The 12,906-nt window shown below is 37.9% G+C and overlaps 1 long non-coding RNA gene across 1 annotated transcript; it reads right to left on the bottom strand.

Annotated features, from left to right (window-relative positions):
* Positions 1 to 3,741: 3,741 nt before the first annotated feature.
* Positions 3,742 to 12,623, bottom strand: LOC119497094. The gene is made up of 4 exons (XR_005208869.1): positions 12,595 to 12,623; positions 5,847 to 7,354; positions 5,161 to 5,319; positions 3,742 to 4,028 (listed from the first exon to the last, which is right to left on the bottom strand). It is a non-coding gene; the product is annotated as an uncharacterized LOC119497094 (long non-coding RNA).
* Positions 12,624 to 12,906: the final 283 nt, after the last annotated feature.

Genomic DNA, 12,906 nt, shown 5'->3' with positions numbered 1-12,906 from the left:
TCCAATCAGACGTTGCATCATATTAGAGTCAATTCTGTCTAACTTAATGCCCAGTAAACACACTGTAGAGGATATTGGAATATTTACACAGAAAATGGAATTTAAAAAATGCATAACATCAACACAAAATCTTTTCACTGCTGGGCAGAGCCACAATTGATATATTAGTGTACCTGTCCCACCACAGCCATGCCAGATTAACTTCTTGACTTCTAATATCACTGCCACATCTAGAGCACCATAGATCTGACTATAACTACTTTGTGTACTCTGCTGAGTTAATGTGATTAGATGTATTATGACATGTATGACAATAATTTAGCCGCCTTCTTTCAGCTGCAAACCCAGCGGTGTGAAACGGACATAAATTACATTTATATAACCACAATAACACAAAATCAGTATATAATCTCTTATCATATATTAATTCAGTATCTTCTATTCTATTTTATAAGAATACATCCAATCAACACATTCATTTAATGGAATACACGTGTAATTAGTTATAGTCAGATCTCTGGTGCTCTAGATGTGGCAGTGATATTAAAAGTCTGTTAATTTACACATTCACACAGTCAGTGATTTTTTTTGTCAGCTGTCCTTCCTTCATTTGGCAGTTTAAACTGTGTTCATTTTAATCTGGATTATGTATTTAACTCGTCTAATATGTGTTTGTAAAGTGTGCCGCGCTGCTGACCGTAGACTGGTCCATGTCTGTGATTGGTCATGTGCTACAAACACCGCCGGCGCCCCTTTCATGTGAACGCGCTCGTAGCCAGACTGAGAAACCCTGGGTTGACTTACCGAGTTGATAACAACTGTCGTAGGACCGCTTAGCGGGATCGCGGTTGTTAGTTAAACCACATAAGGAGAAGATACCCTGGGTATGTTGGACTGGCTTCGTAGTACAGGCCTCTGGTCTGTGAGCTCTGAGCTCAGTGTGTTCACTCCAATACTTTAACATGAGAGCTGAAAGGAAACTGGCTACGCTGCACAGACTGAAGTCCCTGCTGCTCTTTATACTGGATGCTGACTGACAGCTGATGAAGGGAGTCTCTGTAAACACTGATTGATGACTTCTGTTGTCTTCTTCTTCTCTCATCAGATCGGATTGGTGATCTCTAACCACCATCATCCCTGTGTGTTCCTCTGGACCTGACAGAGTATCATCAGTGTATCTGTCCTTCTGCACAGTCTCTGCAGACACACTGAGACTCCTCCACTCCTTCTGCTCCACACTCCACCACCTCCTCCACCTGGACCTGGGTTTTACTTTGTCTTTATTTATTCATATATTCTGAACCCAAAGTGCCTCCGCAGATTAGTTCTGTTTATGACAACATAACTGTAGATTAACACATTTAAATAGAAGTATCTGCTTTGCTTTCTGTTGCAGCTCCACCCTGTGGAACGATGGACTTTTGCAGTTAATTGCCACATACTACTATATATACTGTATATATACCATATACCATTTATATACCACTACCAGCTGTTTTTCATATTATAACAGATTTGCTTGTAACAAACAGAAAGAAGTAGATAAAACCTGAACCTGAATTCAATCAAGGCTTCAGTTTCTCAACTGACTACAAACAGATTATGTCTGGATTTTGGTGGAAAGTCAGCACCTTAATATTGTCTTTTTATGTGATATTTGAAAAACAATCCTGACTGTCTGTTTTTTTTTGCTGCAAAACAAATCATATTTTTTAGTTTATTACAGATGCATGTGTCACCATTTTAGTATTACATTACATGGCTCAACACAGACACATGAGGTCAACCTGTGGAGCTTTTCCCCTCAGAAATCAATGTTGAGTCGCCGTTATCACCACCGTTCATGTTCTGTAGCTCCTGGTGGAATTTTGTAAAAAATTTAATGCAAACTTAAATTACTTTATTTAAAATGATGAAAAATGCAAGCTGTAGAGTGAATGAAGAGAGGGAGCGCCATTAGTGAGCGCAAAGCAGTGAGTCAGAGAAGTAAAACGTTATTTTCTGATTGTTTCACGGCGGTTATGTTCTGAAGCACAAATAAACACGCCTCCGACACAACCCTGCTGGAAGATGCCTTATTTGATGCCTTATTTGCCGGATTTTTAACGACGTGTGTGTGTGTGTGTGCGTGCGTGCGTGCGTGCGTGCGTGTGTAATAAAACGGTCGCTACATCCTGACAGTCCTTCATCCTACATGAAACAGGTAACTTAACTCTAAAACTCAGACACTTTAGTAAAAATTGTCATAAAAAAAATAACATCAAAAATAAAACACAACATTGATAACACATTAAGAAGCAGTTCTAAAAAGGTGAGTGTTGATTTGTGATTTCAATGTGGACAGGTTGGTGCAGTCTCAGATGTGTTCGGGAGTTCCAGAGGGAAGTGGCAGCTATGGAGAAGGCTCTGTTGCTCCAGGTCCGCTGCTTGGTCCTGAATGGTGGAAACAGGAGGTTGGCATCAGAGGAGGCTGCAGGAAGAAGTGTGATGGTGGAGCAGGTCGGTGCCATACTGGGACTTTTTTTCGACATACTAAACTAGGACTTTTTTTATTTTTTCGACATACTATAAAATAACTTTTTTTTTCGACAAGTATGCTATGACTTTTTTTAAAAAAAAAAAAAAATTGACATACTATACTATGCCTTTTTTATTTTTTCAACATATGATACTTTGTCTTTTTTCGACACACTATATTATGACTTTTTTTTCCGACATGCTATACTATGGCTTTTTTTTTCTTTTTTCGACATACTATAAAATAACTTTTTTCGACATACTATAGTAAAACTTTTTTTTTCAACATTATGTACTATGACAATTTTTTTTTTTTTTTCAACATGATATACTATGACTTTTTTTTATTTTTCCGACATACAATACTATAACTTTTTTTTTCGACATACTATACTATGACTTTTTTTTATTTTTTCAACATACGATACCATGGCTTTTTTTTCGACATACTATACTAAGATTTTTTTTTTCAACATGATATACTATGACAATTTTTATTTTTTCGACATACTATACTATGACTTTTTTTTTTTTTTCGACATACTATACTTTGTCTTTTTTCGACACACTATACTATGACTTTTTTTACGACTTTTTTCAACATACTATACTATGACTTTTTTTTTTTTTTCGACCTACTAAACTATGACTCTTTTTCCGACTTTTTTCGACATACTATAGTATGCCTTTTTTTATTTTTTCAACATACGATACTTTGTCTTTTTTCGACACACTATACTATGACTTTTTTTACGACTTTTTTCGACATGCTATACTATGGCTTTTTTTTTATTTTTTCGACATACCATTAAATTACTTTTTTCATTTTTTTTGACATACTATACTAAAACATTTGTTTCGACATATTAAACTAGGACTTTGTTGCATTTTTTAGATATATGATACTATGACTTTTTTTAAGACTTTTTAACGACATGCTTTACTATGACTTCATTTCAACTTCTGAATAGCTGTTAAGTTTTGTGTGAAATAAATTTGGCCTTTTAACGATGTAAATCACCAATAGTAATTAAAATTTTTAGTCGATACATTTACTCATCTCCCAATCCCTAGTCTGGGAAAGTTTCTCCCAAAATCTGCGTAAATATCCTCAGTCCATCAGATACTATCCGTTCAATTATTTCCAATTAAAGTGCTTGCAGTCAGTTGTAGAACTTTGTTGAGTTAATATATTAAACACTGCACAAGGTTTTCATCAGTAAATATTTATTTTCCTCGCCTCTGTATCTTCATGTCCAACATGTAATAATACAGATTACTTAAATGTCTAAATAATCAGCAGTCGGTCTCAGATCAGTCGTCCGGATCCGTGTTGTTCATCTGTCGTCAGTGTGTCGTGGCCACATCCCCCACGCCAGCCCGGGCAAGATGAGTGCGACGAGGACGGAGGAGAACAGGTTGACTGTGTTGTTGTCTGATATGTTTCCAACAGATTCGCTGGGTGGTGGCGGACTCATAACCCACCAACCTCCCGATGCTCACGTCAAAGCCTTAAAACAGAGGAAGAGGAAACATCCGGTTAGTATTACTGGAATTCTGTTTTGTTATTCTGTTCAGGTTCAGACTGACAACTGGCTTGTAACAAGTCAGATGACTCACGTGGAGCTCACTGATTGGAAAGTATTGAAAACGACATCTTGCTGTTTAAGGTAAACATTAAACTTATACCAAACTAGATTGTCTATGGGTCATACATTAATGCTGTCTGTGTTCACTAGCTGCTATTAACAATTATTTAAAAGTCATAAAAAGTCAGAGTATAGCATTTCAAAAGAAGTAAAAAAATAAGTCATATTATAGTATGTCAAAAAAAAGTCATACTATAGCACATCAAAAAAATAAATAAAAGTCATAGTATAGTATGTCGAAAAAAGTCCGAAAAAAGTCATAGTATAGCACATCAAAAAAAAAAAAAAGTCATACTATAGTATGTCAAAAAAAAGTAATTTTATAGTATGTCGAAAAAATAAAAAAGTCATAGTATAGTATGTCGAAATAAAAGTCAGAGTATAGTATGTCGAAAAAAATTAAAAAGTCATATTATAGCATGTCGAAAAAAAAGTCATAGAATAGTATGTCAAAAAAAGTCATTTTATAGTATGTCAGTAAATAAAAAAAATTCATAGTATAGCGTGTTGAAAAAATAAAAAAAAGTCATAGTATGTCAAAAAAAAAAGTCAAGGTATAGTTTGTCGAAAAAATAAAAAGGCATAGTATAGTATGTTGAAAAAATAAAAAAGTCAGAGTATAGCACATCAAAAAAATAAAAGTCATAGTATAGTATGTCGAAAAAAGTCATTATGTCGAAAAATAAAAAAGTCATAGTAAAGTATATCGAAAAAAATAAAAAAGCGTAGTATAGTATGTCGAAAAAAATAAAAAAAGTCATAGTATAGTATGTCGAAAAAATAAAAAAGGCATAGAATGTTGAAATTAAAAGAAATAGTAATAGTATAGTATGTTGAATTTTTTTTTAAAAAAGTCATAGTATAGTATGTCGAAAAAAAAAAAAAGTCATAGTATAGTTTGTTGAAAAATTTCGTGAAAAAAGTCAAAGGATATTATGTAGAAAAAAAGTCATAGTATGAATGACATAAAAAAAAGTCACAGTATAGCACCGACCTGCTCCACCATCACACTTCTTCCTGCAGCCTCCTCTGATGCCAACCTCCTGTTTCCACCATTCAGGACCAAGCAGCGGACCTGGAGCAACAGAGCCTTCTCCATAGCTGCCACTTCCCTCTGGAACTCACTCCCGAACACATCTGAGACTGCACCAACCTGTCCACATTGAAATCACAAATCAACACTCACCTTTTTAGAACTGCTTCTTAATGTGTTATCAATGTTGTGTTTTATTTATGATGTTATTTTTTTTTATGACAATTTTTACTAAAGTGTCTGAGTTTTAGAGTTAGGTTACCTGTTTCATGTACTACTGTCAGGATATAGTGACTGTTTTATCGTTTACTTAATAAGTATGTACGGTTGTCCACCAATCGGAAGGTCGGTGGTTCGATCCCCGGCTGCTCCGGGTCACATGTCGATGTGTCCTTGAGCAAGACACTTAACCCCAAATTGCTCCCGAAGGCTGAGCCATCAGTGTTTGAATGAGTATTTAGATTAGATCCTGATGGGCAAAGTTGGCACCTTAGTAGCCTCTGCCATCAGTGTATGAATGTGTGTAAGAATGTGTGTGTGAATGCTGACATGTAGTGTAAAGCGCTTTGAGTGGTTGGAAGACTAGAAAAGCGCTTTATAAATGCAAGTCCATTTACCATTTAATACAGCCATAAATGATGTCTTACCTTTGCTGTTTTGTGGTCAAAAGTTGCGTTTGAGAGATCATCTTTGAGTAGATTCCAGCCGTCTGTATTCACAGCATGGAGGACCCTTTCCTCATGACACCATGGATGTATTAAAAGAACACACGACACTCGTCAAGCTGCTTCTTCTTGTTCTTCTTTGGTGTTTATTGGCGTTGGCAAACCAGTTTAGAGGTGCATTACCGCCACCAATTGGACTGCAGTGTGGAAGAGGAGATTGTGCAGAAACAATAAAAAAAAAAAAAAAGTTCCTAGTTCAGAAGGAAAGTTCCTGCAGTCGAAACGGGGCCATGCTTTCATGCTACACTGGTTACAGAGCCAAACAAAGTTGTCACTCAACTGGCGATGTGCTTTCCTACGCTGTGACCTTTGACCTGTGACCAGTGTGTGTGGATGAAGCTTTTTGTTGTTAAACTAGACTAATTTATCAACTGGCTAGTTAGCTAACTAGCTTGCTAAACCCACTTTAATGCTACACTCGATACAGAAATTGAGTGCATATGGGAGAAGTTTGCCTCTGTCAGAAACCTCCTCAGGTTTAGGCAACAGCTCTACTTGGTTAAGTTTAGGAAAAGATAACGGTTTGGGTTAAAATAAACTCTTTCTGGCAGAAAGCGATGAAGGCAAAGACTTCTTCCGTGTGCAAAATGAGCTGAACAGTCGAGGCAGAGGCATTCATCATTTTAAATAAAGTAATTTATGTTTGCATTTCATTTTTTACAAAATTCCACCAGGAGCTACAGAACATGAACACGGTGGTGATAACGGCGACTCAACATTGATTTCTGAGGGGAAAAGCTCCACAGGTTGACCTCATGTGTCTGTGTTGAGCCATGTAATGTAATACTAAAATGGTGACACATGCATCTGTTATAAACAAAAAAATATGATTTGTTTTGCAGCAAAAAAACAGATAGTCAGGATTGTTTTTCAAACATCACATAAAAAGACAATATTAAGGTGCTGACTTTCCACCAAAATCCAGACATAATCTGTTTGTAGTCAGTTGAGAAACTGAAGCCTTGATTGAATTCAGGTTCAAGTTTTATCTACTTCTTTCTGTTTGTTACAAGCAAATCTGTTATAATATGAAAAACAGCTGGTATTGGCATATAAATGGTATATGGTATATATACAGTATATATATTACATGTGGAAATTAACTGCAAAACTCCATCGTTCCACAGGGTGGAGCTGCAACAGAAAGCAAAGCAGAAACTTCTATTTAAATGTGTTAATCTACAGTTCTGTTGTCATAAACAGAACTAATCTGCAGAGGCACTTTGGGTTCAGAATATATGAATGAATAAAGACAAAGTGAAACCCAGGTCCAGGTGGAGGAGGTGGTTGAGTGTGGAGCAGAAGGAGTGGAGGAGTCTCAGTGTGTCTGCAGAGACTGTGCAGAAGGACAGAGTCCAGATACACTGATGATACTCTGTCAGGTCCAGAGGAACACACGGATGATGGTGGTTAGAGATCACTACTTCCATCTGATGAGAGAAGAAGACAACAGAAGTCATCCATCAGTGTTTACAGAGACTTCCTTCATCAGCTGTCAGTCAGCATCCAGTATAAAGAGCAGAGGGACTTCAGTCTGTGCAGCGTAGCCAGCTTCCTTTCAGCTCTCACGTATTGGAGTGAACACACTGAGCTCAGAGCTCACAGACCAGAGGCCTGTACTACGAAGCCAGTTCAACACACCCAGGGTATCTTCTCCTTATGTGGTTTAACTAACAACCGCGATCCCGCTAAGCGGTCCTACGACAGTTGTTATCAACTCGGTAAGTCAACCCAGGGTTTCTCAGTCTGGCTACGAGCGCGTTCACATGAAAGGGGCGCGGCGGTGTTTGTAGCACATGACCAATCACAGACATGGACCAGTCTACGGTCAGCAGCGCGGCATACTTTACAAACACATATTAGACAAGTTAAATACATAATCCAGATAAAAATGAACACAGTTTAAACTGACAAATGAAGGAAGGACAGCTGGCATAAAAAAAAATCACTGACTGTGTGAATGTGTAAATTAACAGACTTTTAATATCACTGCCACATCTAGAGCACCAGAGATCTGACTATAACTAATTACACGTGTATTCCATTAAATGAATGTGTTGATTGGATGTATTCTTATAAAATAGAATAGAAGATACTGAATGAATATATGATAAGAGATTATATACTGATTTTGTGTTATTGTGGTTATATAAATGTAATTTATGTCCGTTTCACACCGCTGGGTTTGCAGCTGAAAAAAGAAGATTAAATTATTGTCATACATGTCATAATACATCTAATCACATTAACTCAGCAGAGTACACAAAGTAGTTATAGTCAGATCTATGGTGCTCTAGATGTGGCAGTGATATTAGAAGTCAAGAAGTTAATCTGGCATGGCTGTGGTGGGACAGGTACACTAATACATCAATTGTGGCTCTGCCCAGCAGTGAAAAGATTTTGTGTTGATGTTATGCATTTTTTAAATTCCATTTTATGTGTAAATATTCCAATATCCTCTACAGTGTGTTTACTGGGCATTAAGTTAGACAGAATTGACTTTAATATGATGCAACGTCTGATTGGACTAGCATGTCTCTCAGTGAAGAGGACAATGCTCATACACTGGAAAGTGAGGAAACATAACTGTTTCAGTTTGGACATCTGGCTCAAGGAATACCTGGACTTGGTCTCAATGGAACAAGCGGCCAGGACTCCTCAAAAACTGGACAGTGGGCTTGAAGGTCCTTGGACTTCAATCAGGACATTCCTGAACACAACGCATTCTGTCGAGACACACACTGTTGTGGAGTCTGACTGCCCATGAGGAAATTATGTCTATGCTGAAATGACATGCAATGTGGAATGGGTATTTTTGTTCGACTGCTCTGAGTCGGTAATATAAGTTAAAATGTTTGTTGTAACCCGTGACTGCTCTGCACTCCCTCCCGCCTTTTGTCTTTCTTTTTATTTATTTATTTATTTTTCCTCCAGGACCGGAGTCTCTGCTGTACTCTGCTCCTCTGCCTGCCTTCACTCACACACCGCGCTCGTTCTCGCTCTTTCGCTCAGCTCTCACGTGCATGCGCGCACACTCCACACTGCAGAAGAGTTAGTTTAGCTCTGAGAATATCTAGTGAATGTACAGTGGACGTTTGTGCAGAAATAAATGCTGCAGCTCCTCCAGACCAACAGAGGTTTCCCGTGTCTTGTGAAGTGACGGGGCTCCGCAGAGAGAAACTTTATCGTCTCCGACCAAAACTCCGGCGTCTCCACTGTTCCCTCCGGCCGCGGTCGGGAGGCTGAGGCAGGAAAAGCCAACACTAGGATCAGCATTGATTCATGGAGAGACCTTCGTCTGGTCAGCTAACATTACTGCCAAGCAGCTGAAATATAGAGTGATATTGTGCTTTTAGCTGACGTGTGTCTCCTCACTGTGTTGAGCAATGCTTGTTCATGTCTATGTAGAGCGAGCACAAGCGTGAGTGCGGGCAACAGGGCGCTGACTTTCGTTGACTTAACGGCCACAGGTGTCGCTGTTAACAAGACATTTCTGATTCTTACATAGAGTCCCTTTAATTTACACATTCACACAGTGAGGGATTTTTTGCCAGCTGTCCTTCCTGCATTTGTCAGATTAAACTGTGTTGCTTTTAGCCTGGATTATGTTTTTAAATTCTTTGTCTGTGTGGAATATTATCTTACGATCCGCACAGTACACAGTGGAAATAAACTGCTGAGAGTCCTGCGCGCATCATTACTGCAGAAACAGAGAGTTATTCACTGCTCACTTTAATGATGGATTTACTGCTGTTAGATTGGTTTCAGTCACATTTGAATGTTTCATCTACTTTTAAATATTACATGACAAATATGAAAATATTAGGGCTGTCAATCCATTAAAATATTTAGTCGCAATTAATCACGTGATTGTCCATGATTTATCGTGATTACTCTCAAATTAATGTCACATTTTACATCTGTTCAAAATGTACCTTAAAGGGAAATTTGTTGGATTGACTATGACTTACCCCAAACTGCATGATTATCATAAAGTGGGCATGTCTGTAAAGGGGAGACTCGTGGGTACCCATAGAACCCATTTACATTCACATATCTGGAGGTCAGAGGTCAAGGGACCCCTTTGAAAATGACCATGACAGTTTTTCCTCACCAAAAGTTTGCGAAAGTTTGGAGCTTTATTTAACCTCCTTCTCGACAAGCTCATATGACACCAATGGATTCATCAGGTTTTATACTCTTATATGATACCAGTATCTTCACTCTAGCTTTAAAACTGAGCTGCTACAACCTGAAAATCTCAAGTTGCGTTAATGCATTACAGAAATTAGTGGCGTTAAAACGAACTTGCGTTAACGTGTTATTATCACGTTAACTTTGACAGCCCGACTAAATGTGGAGTCTTTTTGGAAGAGGAGATCAAACAGAGTGTTTCAGACAGAGGGTGAAAAGAGGCGCTGCAGCACAGCCGGTAGAAGAAAAGTAAAGTGTTTTTTTGAACATTAAAGCATGTAAACATGTTCTAGTAGAAACCCAAAATACAAGTATGCACCTGAACATCACCCTGATAGGTTCTCTTTAAAAAGGTCCCACATGTTCATACACAGACTGAACAGTAAAACGTCAGCAGTGATTACTGGACTTTAGCAGAGGTTCTGGTCTGTATAAAGACCACATGGTTACTAAATGTAACCATGGTTCTATGATGGTTCTATCTCTCAATGAGAGAACAAACTCTTTCTGATCAGATTTGATGGTACGACAGTTTGATGGATGAGGACCACTGTCTCTATACATGTTGTGATGCTGTCAGCTGTAATCCAGCTTTATTTCCTGGAGACATGAACACAACAACAACATCTTCTTCACATCAACTCTAACACATGATCACAACAAGCTTCTGGCTGATCTGATTGGCTGACTGTTCTCTCTCTCTCTGTGTGTCACCGTTCTCCTCTCACAGCTTAACTGAGGAAACACATCACAACAATACTGCTGAAACCAGCATGGACCGACTCCGACTGTCTACTTACTCCAGAGTCTCCAGTCTACAGTGTGGACTCTCCACAAGATCAGACAGCAGCTTCACTCCTGAATCCTGCAGGTTGTTGTATCTCAGATCCAGCTCTCTCAGATGGGAGGGGTTGGACTTCAGAGTTGAGGCCAGAGAAGAACAGCTGATCTCTGACAAACTGCACCACCACAATCTGAATAAAGAATAAATGATGAAGATAAAAATCACTTAATAATCCAGTCAGATTTGTTCAGGTTTTAAATGTGTAGCTCAACATCACTATGTCCTAATCAATGAGCTTTTCCCTAAAATGAGTAGAGTGACTTTGTCATTGTGTTATTGTGGATCATCATAATGTCAGCCTTCTACAGACATCATCCAAATGTCACCACAACATTCATACACCTATTCATGTCAACACACATCAATAACATGCTGCTGATCTCGGTGTTCATCAGTGTGTGTGCTGAAGGATCAATATCAATGATCAGACATTATTTGTGGAACACGTTGAAACAAACAGAAACCAGAGAAATATTTCTACTTCATGAAGAAAACTTGATCAATTTAAAACAAATATTAATTCAGAGGATCTTCTGTATCCAGATGTGACCATTTACCAACAATGATAAACATTCATTTACTTTAACAACTAACAGTGGACATTTTCTACACTTTCTTTAAGAAACACAAGTCTTTTGTGACTGCAGAATGAATTTAGTTCAAGAAACATGAAAATATGAAGAAAAGGACATTAACAACTTTATGGATGTAAGTTATGTTTGTACATATATCAGGTTCAATTGTTAATTAAACATATAAGATCTATAATAGTACCAGAGAGTCAGTGAACTGACCTCAGAGTCTCCAGTCTACAGTGTGGACTCTCCAGAAAACCACAAAGCAGCTTCACTCCTGAATCCTGCAGGTTGTTGAAGCTCAGATCCAGCTCTCTCAGATGGGAGGGGTTGGACTTCAGAGCTGAGGCCAGAGAAGCCCAGCTGCTCTCTGACAAACTGCAGCTAATCAATCTGAATAAAGAATAAATGATGAAGATAAAAATCACTTTATAATCCAATCAGATGTGTTCAGGTTTTAAATGTGTAGCTCAACATCACTATGTCCTAATCAATGATCTTTTCCCTAAAATGAGTAGAGTGACTCTGTCATTGTGTTATTGTGGATCATCATAATGTCAGCCTTCTACAGACATCATCCAAATGTCACCACAACATTCATACACCTATTCATGTCAACACACATCAATAACATGCTGCTGATCTCGGTGTTCATCAGTGTGTGTGCTGAAGGATCAATATCAATGATCAGACATTATTTGTGGAACACGTTGAAACAAACAGAAACCAGAGAAATATTTCTACTTCATGAAGAAAACTTGATCAATTTAAAACAAATATTAATTCAGAGGATCTTCTGTATCCAGATGTGACCATTTACCAACAATGATAAACATTCATTTACTTTAACAACTAACAGTGGACATTTTCTACACTTTCTTTAAGAAACACAAGTCTTTTGTGACTGCAGACTGAATTTAGTTCAAGAAACATGAAAATATGAAGAAAAGGACATTAACAACTTTATGGATGTAAGTTATGTTTGTACATAAATCAGGTTCAATTGTTAATTAAACATATAAGATCTATAATAGTAACAGAGAGTCAGTGAACTGACCTCAGAGTCTCCAGTCTACAGTGTGGACTCTCCAGAAAACCACAAAGCAGCTTCACTCCTGAATCCTGCAGGTTGTTGAAGCTCAGATCCAGCTCTCTCAGATGGGAGGGGTTGGACTTCAGAGCTGAGGCCAGAGAAGCCCAGCTGCTCTCTGACAAACTGCAGCTAATCAATCTGAATAAAGAATAAATGATGAAGATAAAAATCACTTTATAATCCAATCAGATGTGTTCAGGTTTTAAATGTGTAGCTCAACATCACTATGTCCTAATCAATGATCTTTTCCCTAAAATGAGTAGAGTGACTTTGTCA

The sequence above is a fragment of the Sebastes umbrosus genome, chromosome 11, assembly GCF_015220745.1.
Source record: "Sebastes umbrosus isolate fSebUmb1 chromosome 11, fSebUmb1.pri, whole genome shotgun sequence".
Classification (NCBI taxonomy): Eukaryota; Metazoa; Chordata; class Actinopteri; order Perciformes; family Sebastidae; genus Sebastes; species Sebastes umbrosus.
Note: the sequence above shows the minus strand (reverse complement) of the source record. Positions and strands in the feature narration are given on the sequence as shown.